The sequence below is a fragment of the Dasypus novemcinctus genome, chromosome 11, assembly GCF_030445035.2.
Source record: "Dasypus novemcinctus isolate mDasNov1 chromosome 11, mDasNov1.1.hap2, whole genome shotgun sequence".
Taxonomy (NCBI): Eukaryota; Metazoa; Chordata; class Mammalia; order Cingulata; family Dasypodidae; genus Dasypus; species Dasypus novemcinctus.
The window spans coordinates 52,364,816-52,386,842 of NC_080683.1; the positions used below are offsets into that span (position 1 = coordinate 52,364,816).

The 22,027-nt window shown below is 37.7% G+C and overlaps 1 long non-coding RNA gene across 1 annotated transcript; it reads right to left on the bottom strand.

Annotated features, from left to right (window-relative positions):
* Nucleotides 1-11,051: 11,051 nt before the first annotated feature.
* On the bottom strand, nt 11,052-21,959 carry LOC139439995 (uncharacterized). Its single transcript, XR_011650084.1, has 2 exons — nt 21,797-21,959; nt 11,052-18,035 (listed from the first exon to the last, which is right to left on the bottom strand). It is a non-coding gene; the product is annotated as an uncharacterized lncRNA (long non-coding RNA).
* Between the last annotated feature and the right edge of the window lie 68 nt (nt 21,960-22,027).

Here is a 22,027-nt window from a genome sequence, read left to right on the forward strand (position 1 = left end):
GTTGCCTGCAGCACCTAATATAAAAAAAAAAAAAAAGAAGAAGGGAAAAAGGTGGGGGAGGGGGAAAAAAGCAAGAAAAAGAGAAAGAAAAAAAAGGGGTAGTGTGGAGGGATAAAGAGGAAGGAAAAACGAGAAAACAAACCAACAACAACAAAAAAACAGACAAGACCTCAGGCAAGGATTCCTCTTTGCAATTGCATAAACTGCTTAGGAGTCTCCCTTCCTCACTTCCCTCTCTCCCAGGGCAGTATGAAGGCTGTGTGAAGGTTCCCCTAGGAGATTCAAATGGGTCCCTGGTGAACCAACTCACCTCAGAAAATAATGTCCCACCCTTTGCCAGGAACCCTAAATATGCTATTGGAAGCCCCCAAAGCACATCCTACTGTCTCTCTCCCTTAGGTGTGTTATGGGGGGGCGGGGGCAGTTAATTTTCTGACTCCACATTCTCCCAGACAAAATTTCCTATACCAGAGTGTTTAGGTAAATCGGGTTCTCTTGGCAGATTCACCTCTCCTCTCTTCCTAGGCTCTCCCCAAGTCAGCTGAAATGCTCCTCCAAACTCAATAAAAAGGGGGACCAGAAAATTGAACCTGCTCTCCCTGGGCCCCTCTGCACCTCCTACCTGAACCCTCCCACTCTTGGAGTTAGTCTGGGACTGGAGGACTAGGGCAATGCTGGATTCCCGGGTGTGCTGGGCTTGGGAAACAGAGGCCCGGGAGAATGTGGACTCGGGGTATGTAGTTCTGTGAAATGTGGGTTGCGGGGTTCAGGGAACATGGGCTTGGGTTTCATGCATTTGGGGAACACAGGGCTTGGGAAGCTGTCGCTGATCTGCAGTTCTCAGGGAGTGCTGCAGCCCTTTGTCCTAGGGGAAAGGGATTTACTTTCCCATGGCTTCCGAGTTCAGGGTTAGAAACCTGCAGTTTTATCTTTAGGAAGCACTAATCTTGTTGCAGTCTCTCCAGATCGATGTCCAGACATCTCCTGCTTTGTAGGTTCCTGAAACAGTGCTCTCCGGCAGGATTCATCCCCACTCAGCCCGTCCTTTGCAGGAGAGATGACAATAGTGTACTTACTCAGATGCCATCTTGCCCTGCCCAGTCCCTGCTGAGATTTTGATTACTAAAGCTCTATTGGGAAGAGTTGACATCTTAGCAATATTGAGTTTTATGATCCATAAACATGGTATTTCTCTCCATTTATTCTCTTTAATTTCTCTTCAGTGTTTTATAGGCTTTAGTATATGTCTTACACATATTTTATTAGACATATCCCAATTATTTTGTTTTCTGATCAGTTGTAAATGCTAATATTTGTTAATTTCTAATTACCATAGGTTGTATATAAAAATATAATTGTTTTTTCTATATTAACCTTGCATCCTGTAACTTTATTAAACACTTTTTAGGTCTTGTAGCCTTTTTGTAGATTCCTTGGTATCTTTTATGTAGATGCTCAGGTTGTCTGTAAATAAAGATAGCTTCTTTTTTTTTTCTTTTCTGGTCTGTGTGCCCCATACTCCTTTTCCTTCCCTTTATTGTACTAGCCAGTTTCCTCTTGTTCCAAGTTTGCTGAGATTTTTTTTTAAAGAATCATAATTGGATGTTGAATTTTGTCAAACATTTTCTCTGTGCCCATTATTTGATCATATAGTTTTCAGATTTACCCCAGGATCAGGGGAGGAGGAGATGGTTGGCTACTAATTTTGGCTGCTGATTAGTAAATTTGGCTGGCTAAAGATTAATTCTAAGAACAGCTAAAATTTGAACCTGTCCAAGTCAGAAAGAGGCCTGTAGCTGCCATTTTAACTCTGCCTCTGGCATGAGGGGAAGCAGGGGTGACTGAAAATCACCCTGATGGTAGGGACCCCCTTCTTTCCACCCAGATCAGATTGCAGGTCTAGCCTCAACCCTTGCCCCACCTCCAGCAGGGAGGAAGCTGGGATGACCTGCCTGGCCTCTCCAGGTGACTTTAGGCCATGCCATGGAAACCAGCAGTCATCTTACTCTGGTGATGCCACCTCAGGAACTGTTCTGTGACTGAAGTTGGAAGCTCCATTTCCCAAACACAGGGAAGAAAGAGATGATTAGCCACCAATTTCAGCTACTGATTAGTAAATTGGGCTGGCTAAAGTGTAACCCTAAGAACAGCTCAACTTTGAACCTGTCCAGGCTGGAGGAAGGCTGGTAGCCACCATTTTTACTCCACCCCAGCATTGAGGGGAAGTGGGGATGGATTGAAAATCACAGTGATGGTAGGGATGGCTTCTTTCCACCCAGAATGGACTGCAGCCCTAGCCTAGGCTCCAGCCCCACCAGAAATGATGGAGGCAAAAAGGCAGTGGTATGATTTATTTAAGATACTGCAAGAGAAAAACTGCCAGCCAAGAATGTTATAGCTGGCACCACTGACTTTCAAAAATGAGGGCATGTTTAGAATATTCTCAAATTAACAGAAACTGAGAGAATTTATAACAAAAAAACTGGACTTGCAGGAAATACAAAGGGTGTGCAAAAGTCTGAAAAGAAAGGACAGGAGAGAGAGGCTTGGAAGAGAGTCTAGAAATGAAGATTATATCAGGAAAAGTAACTAAAAATCTCAAAAGAGTGGTGAAAATAAAATATACAGATAAAATCCAAAGGTCAATGTGGGTGAAATAAGAACTGCCTCTATAGTAATAACATTGAATGTTAATGGATTAAATTCCTCAGTCAAAAGACACAGACTGGTAGAATTGATAAGAAAATATGAGCCATTTATATGCTGTCTGCAAGAGACTCACCTTAGACCAATAGACTGAAAGTGAAAGGCTGGAAAAGGATATTCCATGCATGCAGCAGCAGTAACAAGACAACAATAACAAAAAAGTCAGAGTAGCTATATTTATATCAGATGAAATAGACTTTGAAAGACACTAGTAATGTGCAATCTGAGGAGGAAGTCAGGAAAAACATTCCATTTGCAATAGTGACTAAAAGAATCAAATATTTAGGAATAAATGTAAGCAAGGATGTAATGGACTTGTATTCAGAAAACTACAATGCATTGTTAAAAGAAATAAAAGAAGACCAAATAATTGGAAGAATATTCCATGTGCATGGTTTGGAAGACTAAATATCATTAAGATGTCAGTACTACTCAAATTGATATACGGAACAATGCAATTCTGATAAAAATTCCACCAGCATTTTAAAAACAAATGGAAAACACAATTATCAAATTTATTTGGTGGGGTGAGGGGGTCCTGATTACCCAGAAATATCTTAAAAAGGGAAAGAGAAGTTGGAGTACTCTCACTCCAGACTTTAAATCATATTACCCAGCTTCAGTAATAAAAACAGCATGGTACTAGCATAAAGATAGACACATAGACCAATGGAACTGAACTGATGGTTCAGAAGCAGACCTGAACACATCTGTAGCCAAGTGATTTTTAATAAGCCTATCAAACCCACCCAGCTCAGGCAGAACAGTCTATTCAACAAATGGTGCTGGGAGAACTGGATATCCAACCACATCATTAGAATATGACTCAGAGTCAAGTTCCAGCCCCCTTGGAGATAAAACAGATGCTGATATGGAAGTAAATACACAGAAGCAGATACACAGGAAGAGAGAGTGCTCTGTAAACAAGGCCCTGAGAAGAGAAATGATATCAAGAGCTGACTTTGTGGGGAAAGCAGAGCAGCTGAGCCCAGAAAGAAACAAACCTGGGAGAGAAAGAGGAAGGCTGAACCCTCACAGACATCTCCCACCATCTTGTGTCAACATGTGGTGATAAAATTTGGGTGAGAAAGTACCTTTTATGGTACCTTGAGTTGGACTCCTTATGGCCTGGTAACTTAAGCTTCTACCCCAAAGAAATACCCTTTATAAAAACTAACAGAGTTCTGGTACTTTGCATCAGCACCCCTTTGGCTGACTAATACAGGTAGGTTGGGGGGAAAATACACCAAATGTAAGATACTTTGGTTAGCAATAATATTTTGAGGATGCTCTTTCATCATTCTTTAAATATATTTCACAACAATGCAAGGTATTGATGGTAGGGTGAAGTGTGAGCACTCTGTATGATGTTATGCATGTTTGTTTACTAAGTTCACAACTTTAACTATACACTTATTTTTTATATATGTTTATATATGAGTGATATACTTCAATAAATTTTAAATGGGAAAATTTTAATGAAAATGCTATAAACTTGTTTTTTTAAAAAGCTACATTGAATTGACTTTGCATTCTTGAGATAAACTCCACTTGTTCATGATATATTATTCTCTTTAGATATTGCCGAATTTGGTTTATTGATATTTTGTTAAGTATTTTTACATCTGTGTTCATAAGGGATATTGGTCTGTATTTTTATTTTCCAGTAAAATCATTGTCTGATTTTGGTTTCCAGATAACACTGGCCTTATAAAAGTGAGTCAGGAAGGTGTGCTTTCCTTTTAAATTTTCTGGAAAAGTTTATGTAGAATTGGTATTATTTCTACCTCAAATATGTGGTCATATTCACTAGTGAAACCACCTGGCCCTGAAGGCATTTTTTGTGTAGCAGATTTTTTAAACTACAAATTCAATTTCTTTAATAGATAAAAGGTTATTTAATTATTTCTCTTTGATGGTTTGATAGTTTGCAACTTTCAAGTAATTTACTCATTGTATCTGACATTAAAGTTATTGGCATAAAACTTTTCAAAATATTCCTTTGTTATCCTTTGGAGGTCTGTAGGATCTGTAGTGCTGTCCCCTCTCACATTCCTGAAATTGTTCATTTGCATATTCTTTTTTTATCTTGATTAATCTGGTTAAACATTTAACAATTTTACAAAATTTTATCAAAAATCATCTCTGACTTTATAGATTTTTCTCTATTGTTTTTCTTTTCTCTATTTCATTGATTTCTTTAGTTATCTATGTTATCTCCTTCTTTCTGCTTGCATTGGATTTAATTTGTTCTTTTCTAGTTTTTTAAGGGGGAAGCTTAGGTTATTGACTTGAGAGCTTTCTCTTTTTCCAATTTAATCACTTAATGTTATATATTTCCTTCTAAGCACAGTGTTAGCTGTATTCCATAAATTTTGACATTCTGGATGTAGCAGTTTGATATAGTTATGCATTCCAAAAACATATTGGATTATGTTTGCAATCTGGCCTATTACTGGGCATGATTGAGTTATGATTAGGGCTTTGATTGGGTCACGTCAGTAGGGCATTGAGTCTGCACTCCTTGGTGGGTGGGGCCTCACAGATACAAGGCATGGCAAAGGACAGAGATGGAGTTATTGATGTGAGCATTCTTAATGTTGGAGTTTTGATGTTGGAGATTGATGCTGAAATCTTAAGATGGTGCCCTGTGGAAAGAGACAGAGCCATTTGCCTGATAGTCTACAGCTGGCCTTGTGGAGAAAACAGAGGAGCTGAGCCCAGAGGAACCCGGGAAGCCTGAACCCTTGCAGATGTTGGCAGCCATCTTGCTCCAATATGGGCAAACAGACTTTGATGAGGAAAGTAACTTATGCTTTAAAGCCTAGTATCTGTAAGCTCCTACCCCAAATAAATACCCTTTATAAAAACCAACCAATTTCTGGTATTTTGTATCAGCACCCCTTTGACTGACTAATACACTGGTTTTCATTTTTGTTCAAAATGTTTTCTTTCTCTGTGATTTTTTCTTTGATCCATGGGTTATTTAGAATTGTATTAAATTTTAAAATATTTTGGAAGTTATTTCAGATTTTTAAAATCTATTTCTAGTTTAATTCCATTGTGGTTAGCAAATATACTTTGATTATTTCAATCATTGAATTTTTTTGAGATTTGTTTTGTGACTCAGAATATGTAAATATTCTATGTGCACTTGAAAAGAACATGTATTGTTCTATTCTTGAGTGTCATGCTCAAAAATGTTAATTAGGTCAAGTTGGTTTATAGTGTTGCTCAGATCTTCTATATCCTTTCTGATTTCCTATGTTCCTGACTATCAACTGCTGAGATATAAGTACTAAAATCTCCAACTATAATTGTGGATTTCTCTCTTTCAATTATATCAGTTTTATTTTATATATTTTGGAGATCCATTATTGTTAGGTGTATATATATTTAAAGTTGTTATGCCTTCTTGATTAATTAACCCCTTTTTATTATGTAATGTTCCTCCTCATCCCTTGGTATTATTTCTGATTCTGAGGTCTACTTTTATATTAAAATAAAAGCTATCTTTCTTTTATCAGAATTTGAATATTGTATTTTTTAAAAATCATTTTACTTTTAACCCATGTCTTTATAATTAATGTGGGGTATTTTTTAAAGACAGTAAGTAGTTGGACCTTGCTTTTTTATCTAATTTGACAATGTCTGTTTTAATTGCTTTTTTTAGACCATTTATATTTAATGTAATATTGACTTATATGGAGTTAAATCTATCATTCTACTAGTTGTTTTCTATTTAACTCATTTGTCTTTAGTTCTCCTTTTCCTTTTTTCCTGTTCATTTTAAAATTAATTTTGTAGGGCTATGATGCCATTTTATTAGTACTCTTGACTTCTCAGTTTTACTTCTTTTTAATTTTTTAGTGGTTGCCCTAAAATTTATAGTATACATTTTTAACTTATCAAAGCATATCTTCAAATAATAACACTTTAAGTACGGTATAAAAACCTTCTAATAAGGGAAGCAGATGTGGCTCAAGTGATTGGGCTCCCATCTATGATATAGGAGGCCAAGATTTCAATTCCCAGGGCCTCCTGGTAAAGGCAACCTGGCCTGAGCAGAGAGCTGGCCCACACAGAGTGCTTGCCCATGTGGAGTGTTGGCCCACGCTGAATGCTGACCTCATGGTGTGCTGGCCCACACAGGAGTGCTGGCCCATGCAAGAGTGCTGGCCCATGCAAAGAGCTCACACAGGAAGATGATGCAACAAAAAGAGACACAGAGGAAAGACAATAAGAGATGCAGTAGACCAGGGAGCTAAGGTGGCACAAGAGGTTCAGCACCTCTCTCCCACTCCAGAAGGTCCCAGGATTGGTTCCCAGTGCCACCTAAAGAGAAGATAAGTAGACACAGAAGAACACACAGCAAATGGAGACAGAAAGCAGAGAGCGAGTGCAAAATAAGGAGGGGGGGGGGAATGGATAGATAGATAGATAGATAAATCTAAAAAAATACAACCTTACATAATATGCTTCCATTTCCTTCTTTCTATCATTTTCAAACTTCTACATTTGTTATAAAAACCCAATGACACATCATTAGTATTTTTGCTTTAGACAGTCAATGACTTTTTTTAAAAAACAAATCAATTTTATTGACACATATTAATAAAGCATGCAATTCATCCAAAGTGTACAGTCAATGGTATTTGGTATAATCACATAGTTGTGCATTCATCCCTTCAATCATTATTAGATTGGTTTCATTATTTCAATAAATAATAATAATAAAAAACAGACAAGCAAACAAACTAGAAAATTCTTCACCTTTCAATCTCTCTATGCTGCCCCTGCTGTACGTAGCAGCTATTTCTGGTTATTTTCTATATTTATTTATTTATTCAGCAGTTTTGTTGAGATATAGTCACCTACCATATGATCTATCAAAAGTGTATAATCAATTTTATTATAGTTACAATTCTGTGCATTCATGACCACAAAAAATTTTAGAACAATTTCATCACTCTAAAAAAGAAAAACTCCACATCCCTTAGCAGTCCTTCCACAGCCCTACATAACTACTAATTTAATTTCATCTTTAAAAATTGATTTATATTTACATTTTACATAAATGGGGTGGTACAATATGTAGCACTTTATGTCTGCTCTCTTTCACTTAGCACAATGCTTTTTTTTTTTTTTTTGGTCTGATATTAACATCTTATAGTAGTAACATACATTTGTTCAGCCTCAAAGAAAAGCAGTCTTATAATGTAATTTTACCCATATTCATATTTCACAAGTGGTTTTACTATGCTACACAGATCCATGTACATTTACATTTTTTAGCTTTTCTTTTGAAATATACATGACCTTATACTTTCCCTTTAAACCACTTTCATACCCACATAGCAGTACTGCTAGTTACAAACATAATGTTGGGCTTTCACCATTTCCATTCATTTCCAAAGATTGACACACACCCTTTTTTATCAATTCTGCATAACTTAACCCTAAGCTTTTTAATCTCTAACTTCATTTTATTTTATGGTTATTAACTCCATGAGATCACACAATATATTTAGTTCACAGTAACACAATCTTACAGTATTTGTCCTTTTGTGTCTGGTTTGCTTCACTTAACATAATGTCCTCCAGGTTAATCCATGTTGTCATATACTTTACAACTTCATTTCTTCTTAGTTGCATAATATTCCATTGTATGAAAGCACCACAGTTTCTTTATCCATTTATCAGTTGATGGACACCTGGCAACTTTTGGCAATCGTGAATAATGTCTCAGTGAACATCAGTGTGCAGATGTCTGTTCATGTCACTACTCTCAGTTCTGGGTATATACCCAGTAGTCACATGGCAAATCTATTTTCATCTTCTTTAGGAACTGCCAAACGGTCCTCCACAGTAACTGTACCATTCTACATTCCCACCAACAGTGAATAAGTGTTCCTATCTCTCCACATCCTCTCCAACACTAATTGTGCTCTATCTTTTTAATAGTCATCACTCTGATAGATGTGAAATGATACCTCATTGTAGTTTTGATTCACATTTCCTTAAACACTAGTGATGTTCAACATTTTTTCATGTGTTTTTTTTTTTTGCCATTTGTATTTCTTTTTTGGACAAATGTCTATTGAAATATTTTGCCCATTTTTTAATCCAGTTGTTTGTCTTTTTATTGTTGAGTCGCAGCATCTCTTTTTATATCATGGATATTAAACCCTTATTGGGCATGTGATTTCCAAATATTTTCTCCCATTGAATCAGCAGCCTTTTCACCTTTTGACAAAGTCCTGTGAGGTGCAAAAGTGTTTAATTTTGAGCAGGTTCCATTTATCTATTTTTTCATTCATTGTGCGTGCTATGGGTGTAAGGTCCAAGAAACCACCACCTACCACAGGTTTTTAAGATGTTTCTCTACTTTTTCTTCTGGTAGTTTTATGGTCCAGACTTTTATATTTAGGTCTTTGATTCATTTTGAGTTGACTCTTATATGGGGAGTGAGATAGAGGTCCTCCTTCATTCTTTTGGTTATGGATAACCAGTTCTCCCAGCACCATTTCTCAAAGAGACTCTTTGTTCTGTTAACATGACTAGGTAGGCTTATCAAAAAACAGTTGGCTTTAGAGGTGAGGGTTTATTCTGGATTATCAATTCTATTTCACTGATGGATGTGTCTATCTTTATGCTAATATCATGCTGTTTTGACCACTGTAGCTTTGTAATGTTTCAAGGTCAGACAGTGAAATTCCTCCCACGTCATTCTTCTTTTTTAGAATGGTTTTGGCTATTTGAGTGCACTTTCCCTTCCAAATGAATTTGGTAATTGCCTTTTCTATTTCTGTAAAATAGGCTGTTGGAGTTTTGATTGGTATTGCATTGAATCAATAAATCAGTTTGGGTAGGATTGACATCTTCAAGACATTTAGACTTCCAATCCATGAACACGGAATGTCTTTCCATTTGTTTAGGTCTTCATTGATTTCCTTTAGTATTGTTTTCTATTTTTCAGCATATAGGTCCTGTATTTCTTTGGTTAAATTGATTCCTAGGTATTTGAGTATTTTGTTGCTAGTATTTTTGTTGCTATTGTAAATGGAGTTTTTTCCCTGATTTCTTCCTCAGGTTGTTCAATACTAGCGTACAGAAACATTACAAATTTTTGCATGTTAATTTTGTATCCTGCCACTTTACTGAACTCAGTATCTCAAGCAGCTTTGTCATAGACATTTCAGAATTTTCTCAATATAGGATCTTGTTATCCACAAATAGTGAGCATTTTACTTCCTCTTTTCCTACTTGGATGCCCTTTTTTCCCCCTTGTCTAATTGCTGTAGCTAGAACTTCTAGTATATCGAATAACAATGGTGACAACAGGAATCCTTGTCTTGTTCCCGATCTTAGAGGGAAGCTTTCAACCTCTCCCCATTGAGTGCAATGTTGGCTGGAGGGTTTTTCATCTATGCTTATCATATTAAGGAATTTTCCTTTTATTCCTATCTTTTGAATTGTTTTTATTAAGAAATTATTTTAGACTTTGTTGAATGACTTTTTTGCATCAGTTGAGATGATCATGTGTTTCTTTCCTTCAATTTGTTGGTGTTGTGTATTACATTAATTGATTTTCTTATGTTGAACCATCCTTGCATACCAGGAAGAAATCCCACTTGGTCATGATGTATTATTCTTTCAATTTGCTGTTGGATTTGATTTGCAAGTATTTTCTTCAGAATGTTTGCATCTACGCTCATTAGAGATTGGTCTGTAATTTTCTTTTCTTGTAGTGTCTTTATCTGACTTTGGTATTAGGGTGATGTAGGCTTCATAAAATGTATTAAGTAATTTTCCCTCCTCTTCAATGTTTTGGAAGAGTTTAAACAGGGTTTGTGTTAACTCTTCTTGAAATGCTTCACAGAATTCACTTGTGAAGCCATCTGGTCCTGGAATTTTCTTTGTTGGGAGATTTTTGATGAGGGATTCAATCTCTTTAAATGTGATTGGTTTGTTAAGTTCTTGTATTTCTTGTAGCATCACTGTAAGTTATTTGTGCATTTCTAGGAATTTTCCCATTTCATTTAGGTAGTCTAATTTGTTGGCATATTAGATATGTTTCTCATAAGGTCCTCTTATGACCCTTTTTATTTCTGTGGGGTTAGTCTTAAGTCTGCCCCTTTTGTTTCTGAATGTATTTATTTGCCTCTTCTCTCTTTTTTCTTTATTAGTCTATCTAGGGGTTTGTCAATTTTATTGATCTTCTCAAAGAAACATCTTTTGGCTTTGTCGATTTTCTCTATTTTTTTTTTTGTTGTTGTTCTCAATTTCATTTGTTTCTGCTATAATCTTTATTATTTCTTTCCTTTTCCTTGCTTTGGGAATGGTTTGCTGTTCTTTTTTTTTTTTTTTTTTTTTCCTAGTTTCTCCAGTTGTTTATTTAGATTTTTGATTTTAATTTTTTCTTCTTTTTTAATATAAGTGTTTAGGGCTATGAATTTCCCTCTCAAGACTGCCTTTGTTGTATCCCATATGTTTTTTTTTTGTTTGCTTGTTTAATTTTTAAAAGGATGTTCTGGGAATTGAACCCAGGACCTCATACATGGGAAGCAAGTGCTCAACCAGTGAGCTATGCCCACTTCCCCCATAAGTTTTGTTAAGTTGTGTTCTCATTTTCACTTATCTCAATACATTTCCTAATTTCACTTGCAATTTCTTCTTTGAACCACTGATTATTAGGAATGTTGTTCATCCTCCACACATTTGTGAATTTTCCTCTTTCCTGTCTATTATTGACTTCTATTTTCTTTCCATTATGATCTGAGAATGTACTTTGTATAATTTCAACCATTTTATATTTATTGAGATCTGCATTGTGACCTATCCTGGAGAAAGATCCATGGGCACTTGAGAAGAATGTATAACCTGCTGAGTTTTGGTACAACATTCTGAATATGTCTGTTAGGCTAGCCCATTTAGCATATTGCTCAAGTTCTCTGTTTCCTTGTTGATCTTCTGCCTAGTTGTTCTACTTACTGATGTGAGTGGTATGCTGTCTACAAGAGATTCACTTTAGACCCAGGGATACAAACTGACTAAAAGTGAAAGGCTGAAAAAAGATACTCCATGCAAATAGTTACCATAAAAAAAAACAGGGATGGCTATATTAATATCAGACAAAACAGACTTTAAATGTAAAAAGTTAAAAGTGATAGAGAACGCCATTATATATTAGTAAAAGGGACAATCTACCAGGAAGAATTAACAGTCATAAACATCTATGCATCTAACCAGGGTGCCCCAAAATACAATACTCTGGCAAAACTGAAGGGAAAAATTGATACCTACTGTTCTTTCATTCCCATGACCTCCGTTACTTTTCTATTCAGGATTTCAAATTCTTCTTTGTGCTCACTCAGTGTCTTCTTGATGTCATTTATCTCTTTAACCATATTGTCTTTCAGCTCATTAATTTGATTTTGGAAATTTGTGTGCATCTCATTAGTTAGTTCTCTAATTAGTTCAAATCTCATTAATTAGTTCTCTAATTAGTTCAAATCCTGTGTCTCTTCTGGAGCTTTAATATATTTCTTTTCTTGGGTTGTGCCTTCCATTTTCTTAGTATGGCTCATAATTTTTTTGCTGATGTCTAGGCATCTGATTAGGATGGTAGTTTACTCAGATGCTCAATTTCTCTCTCTTCCATAAGGATTTAGTGGTGGGAGGCTGTATGCCACTGCTGCTCTTTGATTCTTGGTTCGACCTGGATCATTAGGATTGTCCTTGTTAGTTGCTCAAAACTGTGCTCTGGACCCAGTAATGGGTTGCAGACTCAGTTCCTAAGCCCTTGGGGAATGAGGCTATAAAGGCAGGAAGAAGCTTCTCCTATTTATTTTTAATCTTCTCACATGCGCTTTCTTGGTTTGCTAGTAGTTGGCTCTCTTTGGCAGCTTTCTCAATTCAATGCCTAGTCAGAGTGTCTTAGCTGCAACACTGACTGGATCAATCTGACAGAGGTTCCCACCTGGAGACTAAGAGCCTTGTAATTCAAACTTTCTTAGAGTCAGTTCTCCAACCTCTGCTGGTAGTCCCCTCCCTTTTCCTGGGAAGGAAATAGTTTCACACTCCTCTGTGTCCTTAACAACCAGTCACAGTGGGTAGAGAGGGATATTGAAAGGGCTGGATCTCTTTAGTCCCTTCCTTGTTCCCAAGGCAAACAATGGTGTCGTCCCACCTAGCCTGGGACAAAGCAGACTAAATTTGTGGGTCAAAGGCTGAGTCAGCCTTAGGTTGTGTCCCTCTCTCCCCCCTTTCCTGGGGTGGTGGATTCTTGGGGCCTCCTTTGTCTGTAGCTGCTGGGTTCTAAGGCTGAGAATTCAAAAACGTCTATAGGGTGGGATACAATGCTGGCATTTGCAGCTGCATCTTTTAACTCACAATTTTGCCATCATTATTCTATCCCTTTGCGTCTCTCTCCTCTGCGCCATATCCAGCCTTCCCCTGGTATTCTAATCTCTACAAGATTTTTTTCAGGCCATTTCTGCCTGTCCTTTAGCTATTTTTCTGGGAGAAAAGAGAGTACCATGTCTTTCTAGTCTGCCATCTTCCCAGAAGTTCTCAATGATCTTTTATTGTGATTTTTCCAAGTGATTTTTAATTTTAATGATTATAAATATCATATCTGGAAATGTTGTCTAGTACTTTTTAAATTCATTGTGACCTTGTTCTTATTCATCTTTTCCAATTCCATTTTCCTTTTTTTTTAAAAGATTTATTTTTATTTATTTCTCTCCCCTTACTCCCCGCCCCCGGCCAGTTGTCTGCTCTCTTTGTCCATTAGCTGCGTGTTCTTCTGTGACCACTTCTATCCTTATCAGCGGCACCAGGAATCTATGTTTCTTTTTGTTGCATCATCTTGTTGTGTCAGCTCTCCACGTGTGTGGCACCATTCCTGGGCAGGCTCACTGGGCGGCTCTCCTTATGGGGTGCACTCCTTGCATGTGGGGCTCCCCTACGCGGGGACACCCCTGCAGGGGGGACACCCCTCCAGGGCAGGGCACTCCTTGCGTGCATCAGCACTGCACATAGACCAGCTCCACATGGGTCAAGGAGGTCCGGGATTTGAACTGCGGACCTCCCATGTAGTAAGTGGATGCCCTATCCATTGGGCCAAGTCTGCTTCCCCATTTTCCTTTAATTATTTGAAGTAAAATTCTTAGTAGTCTGTGTCCTATTGTTACATTATATGAATATCTTGAGAGTCTCAGCTTGTTTTCTGTTTCTCACATACAGCTTGTTTTCCATGTTTTTTGTTTGTAGTTACTTTATTCTGCCTTAAATTTCTGAAGTTATATTTAGCATGGCTTTTTCAATGGGAATTTTATGGGTCTGAATTGAGGATATATGCCTTCAGAGAGGTTTTGCATTTCCTATTTTCAGTCATCTCAGAGAAATTATTAGCCCATGGCCATCTTTTATATTCATTTTGTTCTTGGCATTTATAGTGTTAGAGAAAAAAATGGTGCTCACTGGGACATGATTGCAGGCAGGAAGTTTATTGGGAAGCTCTCCCAATGGAGGGGGTCTGAAGAATAGACTTCAGACTGCCTCTGGCAGAGGCAATCATGAATTTATATAGTACATCTATAGGCGGGAAAATGTTTAGTCAGTGGGAGGGAATTGGGGCTTGGGTAAGACCTGAGGGCCAGTAAGGATTGCTAGGGGGTTGTGGGCTAGGGGTAGTGAATTCTAGGGATGTGGGAGGGGTTGGTGGTGTCATGGGGCTCCTTTGTCTATTCTTGTGAAGGAATGAGCTGTGTCTGAACACATAGGCTCTGGATAGGGGCTGTTCTATGTCACAGGAATTCAAGTCACTGTTTCTTAACTCTTGTAAACCTTGTGATCATTTAATTATAAACCTTGTAAGGGAGAAACCTCTAACATATACTACCTCTCAAGTACATAAATTAAACCCCATATGAAGAGAAGTCAATGAGATGAGGACTTTGGGGAACCCCATCTATCCATGAGAACCCATTCAGAAAAAATATTCCTCCATTCTTTCTCCCTTTGTTTGATGGTAGATTTTCTAACTTCTTACAGATATTTCAGCAATTTAGTAGTCATGGAAAAGTTCAAAACCTCGTCTCCCTGTCTCTCTTCTACTCAAAACTTGTGTGTGACTTTTTAAAGCTTAAGCTCTTTGTTTACCAGTTTGCAAATGTTCCCAGGGCAATGAATGCTTCAGTACCCTCTTATAGCCCTAGTTTTCAGTGTCTTCTCTTTCTTCTAAAATTTGTCTTTATTTTCCTTTGAAATCAGCTATGCATTAAGAAGATTATTGTATTTCATCCAGAAGTTATGTACCTGGAGGTTTTTCAAACTGGTTAATCCACTATATTGCTGAGTTCAGAACTTTGTAATTCATTTTTTTTTTAAAGATTTATTTTGTATTTACTTCTCTCCCCTTCCCCACCCTCCCCTCCCCCCCACTGTCTGCTCTTTGTGTCCATTTGCTGTGTGTTCTTCTGTGTCCGCTTGTGTCAGTGGCACCTGGAATCTGTGTCTCATTTTCATTGTGTCACCTTGCTGCGTCAGCTCTCTGTGTGCGGTGCCATTCCTGGGCAGGCTGCACTTTTTTCACGCTAGGTGGCTCTCCTTAATGGGGTGCATTCCTTGCGCGTGGGGCTCCCCTATGTGGCACAGCACTCATTGCGCACATCAGTGCTGCACATGGGCCAGCTCATCACACAGGTCAGGAGGCCCTGAGTTTGACCTTGCACCTCCCATGTGGTAGACAGATGCCCTATCCATTGGGCCAAATCTGCTTCCCTGTAATTCACTTTTATTGTATAGTAAAGGATGGGGTTGTCTGATTTTTAAAATTGCATACTACAGATTGCAGCACCTTCGTGGGATGCCATAGTTTGGTCTTTGCCTTTTACAATTATAGAACGTTGTTTTAGTCCTTTTATAAAGACTTTGAGGAACTAATTCATGTAAACTAAATTGATAAAAAAATTCTTGATAAACTAGAGTAATGATTTGTTCCTTTACATTGAGAAAAATCCATTTCAAGTGGTTTAAAGTAGTCATCTTCAGTCACTGTTCAGTGCAGAAATATAAAGCATTTTAAGTATTTTAAACAGAAAAGGATTTTCAATAGCAGTTTGTTGAAAAATAATTCACATAACATAAATGCACCCATTTAAAGTGTACAATTCTCACAGAGTTGTACAACTATGACCGCTATTTAATTTCAGAGTATTTTCCTCATCCCAAAAAGAAACCCCATACCCATTAGCAGTTACTCTCTATTCGTCCTCCCCTGCAGTCTCTGGCAACCACTAATCTACTTTCTGTTTCTACGGATTTGTGCTCTGAACATTTCATATAAATGGAATAAAAAAAGTATGTGGCCTTTTGAAACTTTCTACTTTTACTTAGCATAATATTTACAAATCTAAACCATGTTGTGGCATATATCAATACTCGATTCCTTTTTATGGCTGAATAATATTCCAATGTATGTGAATATTCCAGTGTGTATGGATATAAGATATTTTGTTTATCCATTCAGCAATTAATGGACACTTGGGGCATTTTTACTTTTGGCAATTGTGAATAATGCTGCTGAGAACATCCACACATATGTTTCTATGTGGACATATGTTTTCAATTTTGTGATATATGCCTAGGACTGGAATTGCTGGTTACTTTATGTTTGACATTTTGAGAAATTTCCAGATTGTTTTCTACAGTGGCTACACCATTTTATTATCCCACCAGCAGTTTCTGAAGATTCTAATTTATCTATATACTCACCAACAGTTGTTATTGTCTTTTAAAAATTTTAACCATCGTAGTGGGCATGAAGTGATATGTCATTGCAGTTTTGATTTGCATTTTCTTAATGAGAAAGGGATTTAGTACCCAAAACAAATGGTTGGTTAAAAAATTGTTGGAGTGCTGAAGGAGCAGGTTTTAGGCTGTTTCCTGGAATGACTCCTGTAACATATTCATAACTGACAGGGAGGTATTTCTTTTTTGTTAGGAGCCATGCTGAAATGCCTGAAGCAAGATATTGTCTCCTCAACTGCCTCAGAATATTGAGGAAGCTAGAGGATGGCCACTGGGACACCACTGCAGCAAAACCTCATTCACTTCAGCCTCTAAATCTTGCAGGAGTGTATCTCATTTGATTTAATCCTAATTTGCATAGAGAATCATAAATGAAAAGGAGTCTCTGAGAGGTAATTTTTAGCTTTCCAACCTCTCCAGCCAAAAGACGAGTGAAGGCCAAGCTGAGAATTTCTAGCATGTTCGCTGTATGCTCTTTTCAGTGGGAGGACTTGTTTGCAAAAACAAGATTAGATCAGATGGTTGTTTGGTGGGTACAATCAGAATAAAGCTGTTGATTGCTCTTTTTGAATGCTGACCCACCCTTCTTTATTATAGGGATGTATCCACCTGATGGACCAAAATATTAATGCTGCCAAGTTAGGGTAACCTCTCCTTTTTAAAGGTCTGCAAACTCAAGGGTCACTTTGACTTCTCCTCTTCTAGATTCCCCAACCACTACTCTTTCATTACTTTTTCCACTGTAATGACTCTACTGACTGAACTGGCAACTTGCTCATGAATGTCTCCATGAAATTATCCTTCAGTTAAGTCTTAAATGTTGGAGATCATTTAATTTTTCAAGCTAATAGCCTACTATCTACTCCTTACTATCTACTCTTTACATTTTATATACCACTAGATTGTTCTTTTTTTTTTTTCAGGGTAAACTGAGTTTTAAATTTTTAAAAATCCATTATAACTTTCAAGACAAATGACAGACTTATTAGAAAGATAATGTCTATCTAAGTAGTCTTATTCATTTACATTATATATTTATCACTTGTGAAAATTATTTGCAAATTAACTAAATGGAGTTGAAACTAAAATCAGAGATGGGAGTCATTGATGCCCTAGTTGTTTACCTGGACATTTTTTCTTAATTCTGATCTTTTTTCCCCAACTGGACCTATGTTTCTGTTGTTATCCTCCTGTGATTTAAATTCATATGACAGACAACTACAATAAATGGAAAGTTCTTTTTTGTATATGTTTTCTGAAACCTCAAGAATCTTGAGTATAAAGTGAGATATTTCTTTTAAAAATATTTAGGGAAAAACGACAATACAGGAATAGTAGGTAGAGGGTATCTGAGCTGGAGTAGAGGATCTGGAGATGTGAAGTAAATGTTTAGAATTGCCCTTCTGGAGCTGTTACTCCAGAATATGTTGACAAAAGGTCACAGTGCTCTGCCACTTCACCTTTCGAGTTCAGGAAGCCAAATCATGAGTTCACAAGGGCCAGTCATGACACTGAAAGTAAACAAAAAGCATGGGACACAGGAAAATTATAACATTTTTTGCTAGATATATTAACCTCGACAAAATAAAACAAATTTAACAAATATTGGAAGAAAAGGATCCTGGAATTTTCCAATAAATAAGTTAGTAAAGGAATATTAATTGTACATTACCATTTATTAATCAATTAAAATGTATAAAATTACCAGTGATAAGTCCTTATTTAATAAAAGGAATAAATGCTTTGACTCCACACAGGTATTATGAACAACAATTAATAAAGTAACTATATTCTTTCATCCTGTCATCCATAGATAAAGAGAAGAGTGAATTGGACCTAGGTACTTCCCAGGATCATGTCTGGAATGGAACCAAGATAAAAGTTTCTTGGGAACTAAAGTGTTGCTATTAATCCTTGTTTCTAGGGTCATATAGACACTGTGTTCAGAAATGTTTGAGAATATAAAAAGCATTAACTGATTCTAAAACAGAAAATATAATTGCAAATAAGAAACTAATGTATGATTAGTTACATACTTACAAACTGTATCAGTATGCCAATTTTATCAATCTAATATTTGTAAAAATTTCTTTGCATTTACATAAGATTCAGAAGTTAGAGTTTATCACTTGGCAAGAATTCCCAAGTGATGATGGCTGATAAATCAGAGCCAATCACTCTATAGTACCTTGAGTTTATATAGCTAGCAGTGGCTGCACTGAGAATCAAATCCAGGTTGTTTGGATGCAGACCACTCTCTTTAATTGTATGGATCACAAAGTCAAATGCCTGCAGACAGATAAACGAGCAAAATCTGCTGAGTTTAAGAGACTATTTGTACTGTGACAAATTGGAGAGTGTAAACCCTGTCAATGGATACCAGCCTCTCCTTAGCTTCAGCTCCATGGGGAAATGAGAGCCCAGCATTGCAGGATATTTTGATTTTTCAAATCAAGCTGAAAAATCCATATTGACATGGAAATCCTCTTATTTTTAAATGTTGGTAACTAATGCAAATTAAGAAGAAAAGTGTTTCTTCCATCAAAAGCAACAGGGCAAATTAGATATACGAAATGCCTCTCCAATTAAAATAATTAAAATGCCAGGTAAAATATGAAAATGGTCTTTTAAAGTTCATTGCTATTCTTTTACAGGAAGAAGGATCTCACAATGCCTGAAAATGATGTGAAAGCAGAAATCCGGGGGAGATAAACAAGGCTAAATTTTGCCCAGTGGGATTCTGTCAAACTCTGGAGAACTTGAGCTTCTACTTTGATAGCTTTGGCAGGCAGGGTGGGGGCAAGTCTAAAAGGTGGGGAGTCTAAAAGGAGACTCCTGCATAACTTTGGGTCCCCTAAGAATTACTCCTCAGTGAAAGAATGAATAAGCAATAAATCCAGTGATCAGCAGAAAGTAGCAAGGAAACAAGACAATTTACATCTTGGTGTTGAGGGCTGGAGGATTACTGATTATTAGAAACTATAAGACAATAGTTAAGTAGGTCTGCAGTCATAATTAATGAAAACTGTTTGTCCTAAAAAACCTCAAGTGGAAAATTTCATTTGAAGCAATGCCCATTTTTGGTGCCTCAAGTAATTAGCAGAAACAAACACAAATCATTCAACAGAAGTCTCAAAGAGTTCAGCATAGACAAATCACTTCACAATCAATAACCCCAAATGCAAATTGTTTGAGACTTTATGTGAAAGTTCTTGGGGGTGATGATGAGGTGTAAACACAGATAGCCAGCTAATCAAGAATGAATGAGGGAAGCGGACTTGGCCCAGTGGTTAGGGGGTCTGTCTACCACATGTGAGGTCCACGGGTCAAACCCCTGGCCTCCTTGACACATGTGCAGCTGGCCCATGCGCAGTGCTGATGTGCGCAAAAAGTGTGTGCCATGCAGGGGTGTCCCCCTCGTAGAGGAGCCCCACCTGCAAGGAGTGTGCCCCGTAAGGAGAGCCGCCCAGTGCAAAACAAAGTTCAGCCTGCCCAGGAATGGGGCCGCACATATAGACAGCTGACACAACAAGATGACGCAACAAAAAGAGACACAGATTCCTGTGCCACTGACTACAACAGAAGCGGACAAAGAAGAACACGTATCAAATAGACACAGAGAACAGACAACTGGGGTGGGGGGAGGGAGATAAATAAATAAATAAATAAATCTTTTTTTAAAAAAAACAAGGAATGAAAGAACAGTTTTGTTAGATCAAAGGCCCTGGAGGGGGAGTGGGGAGAAGAGGGCTGAGTTGGGGCTGGGGCTTATCTAACCTACGCTGCTGCCAGGGTCTCTGGAGAGGCAGGGGAGGAAAGCATGTGGGTCCTGAGCTCTTGCCTTTCTCATGATCCAAAGGGGATGGGGTAGGGCTTTCCTGTGGATACTGAGGATTGGCAAATTCAAACTATAAGATGCAGAAGCAGCAAGGGGCCCATTGGAGAAGCTAAGGGTGGCTCTTATCTTCCAGACCATATGGAGATGCACACCTTACTAGGTGTGGGTTTAGCCCAGGGCAGGGGTGGTTATTCAAAAGGGAACTTATGACTAGGTAAAATGATAAGGCACCAAATATAATTTCTTTTATGTCATTACTCAAACAAAATCAAGAAGCAAAGACCAACAAAAATAAGAGACAGCAGAATCAGACCATAAAACCTTAGATATTGAAATTATCAAATGCAAAATATACAACAACCATGTTTGATATGTTTAAAGAAATAATAGAAAAGCTTGAATATATAAAAAGGAAGAGTAAATATATCACTGAATTTTTAAATTGCTGGATTAAAATATAGAATTAGTGTATTGGTCAGCCAAAGGGGTGCTAATGCAAAATACCAGCACTTGATTGGCTTTTATGAAGGGTATTTATTTGGGGTAGGAGCTTGCAGATACCAGGCCATAAGCATAAGTTATTTCCCTCACTAAAGTCTATTTTCATGTGTTGGAGCAAGATGGCTGCTGATGTCTATGAGAGTTCAGGCTTCATTCTCCTGGGCTCAGGGTTCCTCTCTTTCTGGGGCTTGCTTCTATTTCCTCTGTGTGCTTACTTCCTGGGGCTCCACCTTAAGGTTTCAGCATCAAACTCCAACATCAAAACTCCAACATCAAAAACCCTCCAACTCTGTCTACCACACCCCTTGTTGGGAGTCCCCACCCACCAAGGGGCAGAGACTCAATGCCCTACTGACACAAGAGGTTTACCTGGTTAAGTAACCAAGTAAACCTCTAATCTAATATGCCCAGAAGAAAAAGTTTACAAACATAATCCAATATTTATTTTTGGAATTCATCAATAATATCAAATTGCTAAAATTAGTAAAACAGAAAATAAAATTTTGAACTGGAATACATATATGAAGATATTATCCAGAGTATAGTAAAGATAGGCAAAGAGATGAGAAATATGAGAAGAGAATAGAAAATACGGAATATGAATTGAGAAGGTTTAATATATGTCTAGTAGGAATTCCAGAAGATGATGTTAATAGAGAAAGAAGAGACTATATTTTAAGAGCTAATGGGAAGATGGTGACGGACTAACATGCAGAGCTGAATGCACTCACAAAAACAATGGAAAAAGAGCCAAAAGCTGTATGAGGACCTGGTTTGCAGATTAGCAGACCACGACAGTGCTACACAACTCCCAGGAGGGTGAGGGACAGAGAGACAAAAAAGCTGAAACTGCAAACGTGAGTAGCCCCCTTGTCACCCAGAAGAACTCCCTTCCCCCACCTCCAAGATATTAAGCTTGGGTAAAACACCTACCTCACTGCAGCCAATTGAGAGGGGAACAGACATCTTCTTCCCTGTCAGCTGTTTCAAGGGAAAAGGGAAGGGAGGTCAGGGTGCTTTTCTTTAGTGAATCTGGCCAGCAGAGATGGCTTTGAATCTCCAAATTGGAGATTCAACACAGGTACACAGGAAAGCTGAGACTGAAACACCTCAGTGGAAAGGGGCACTGACTAGCACCATCTGCTGGCTGATCTGGAAATTGCA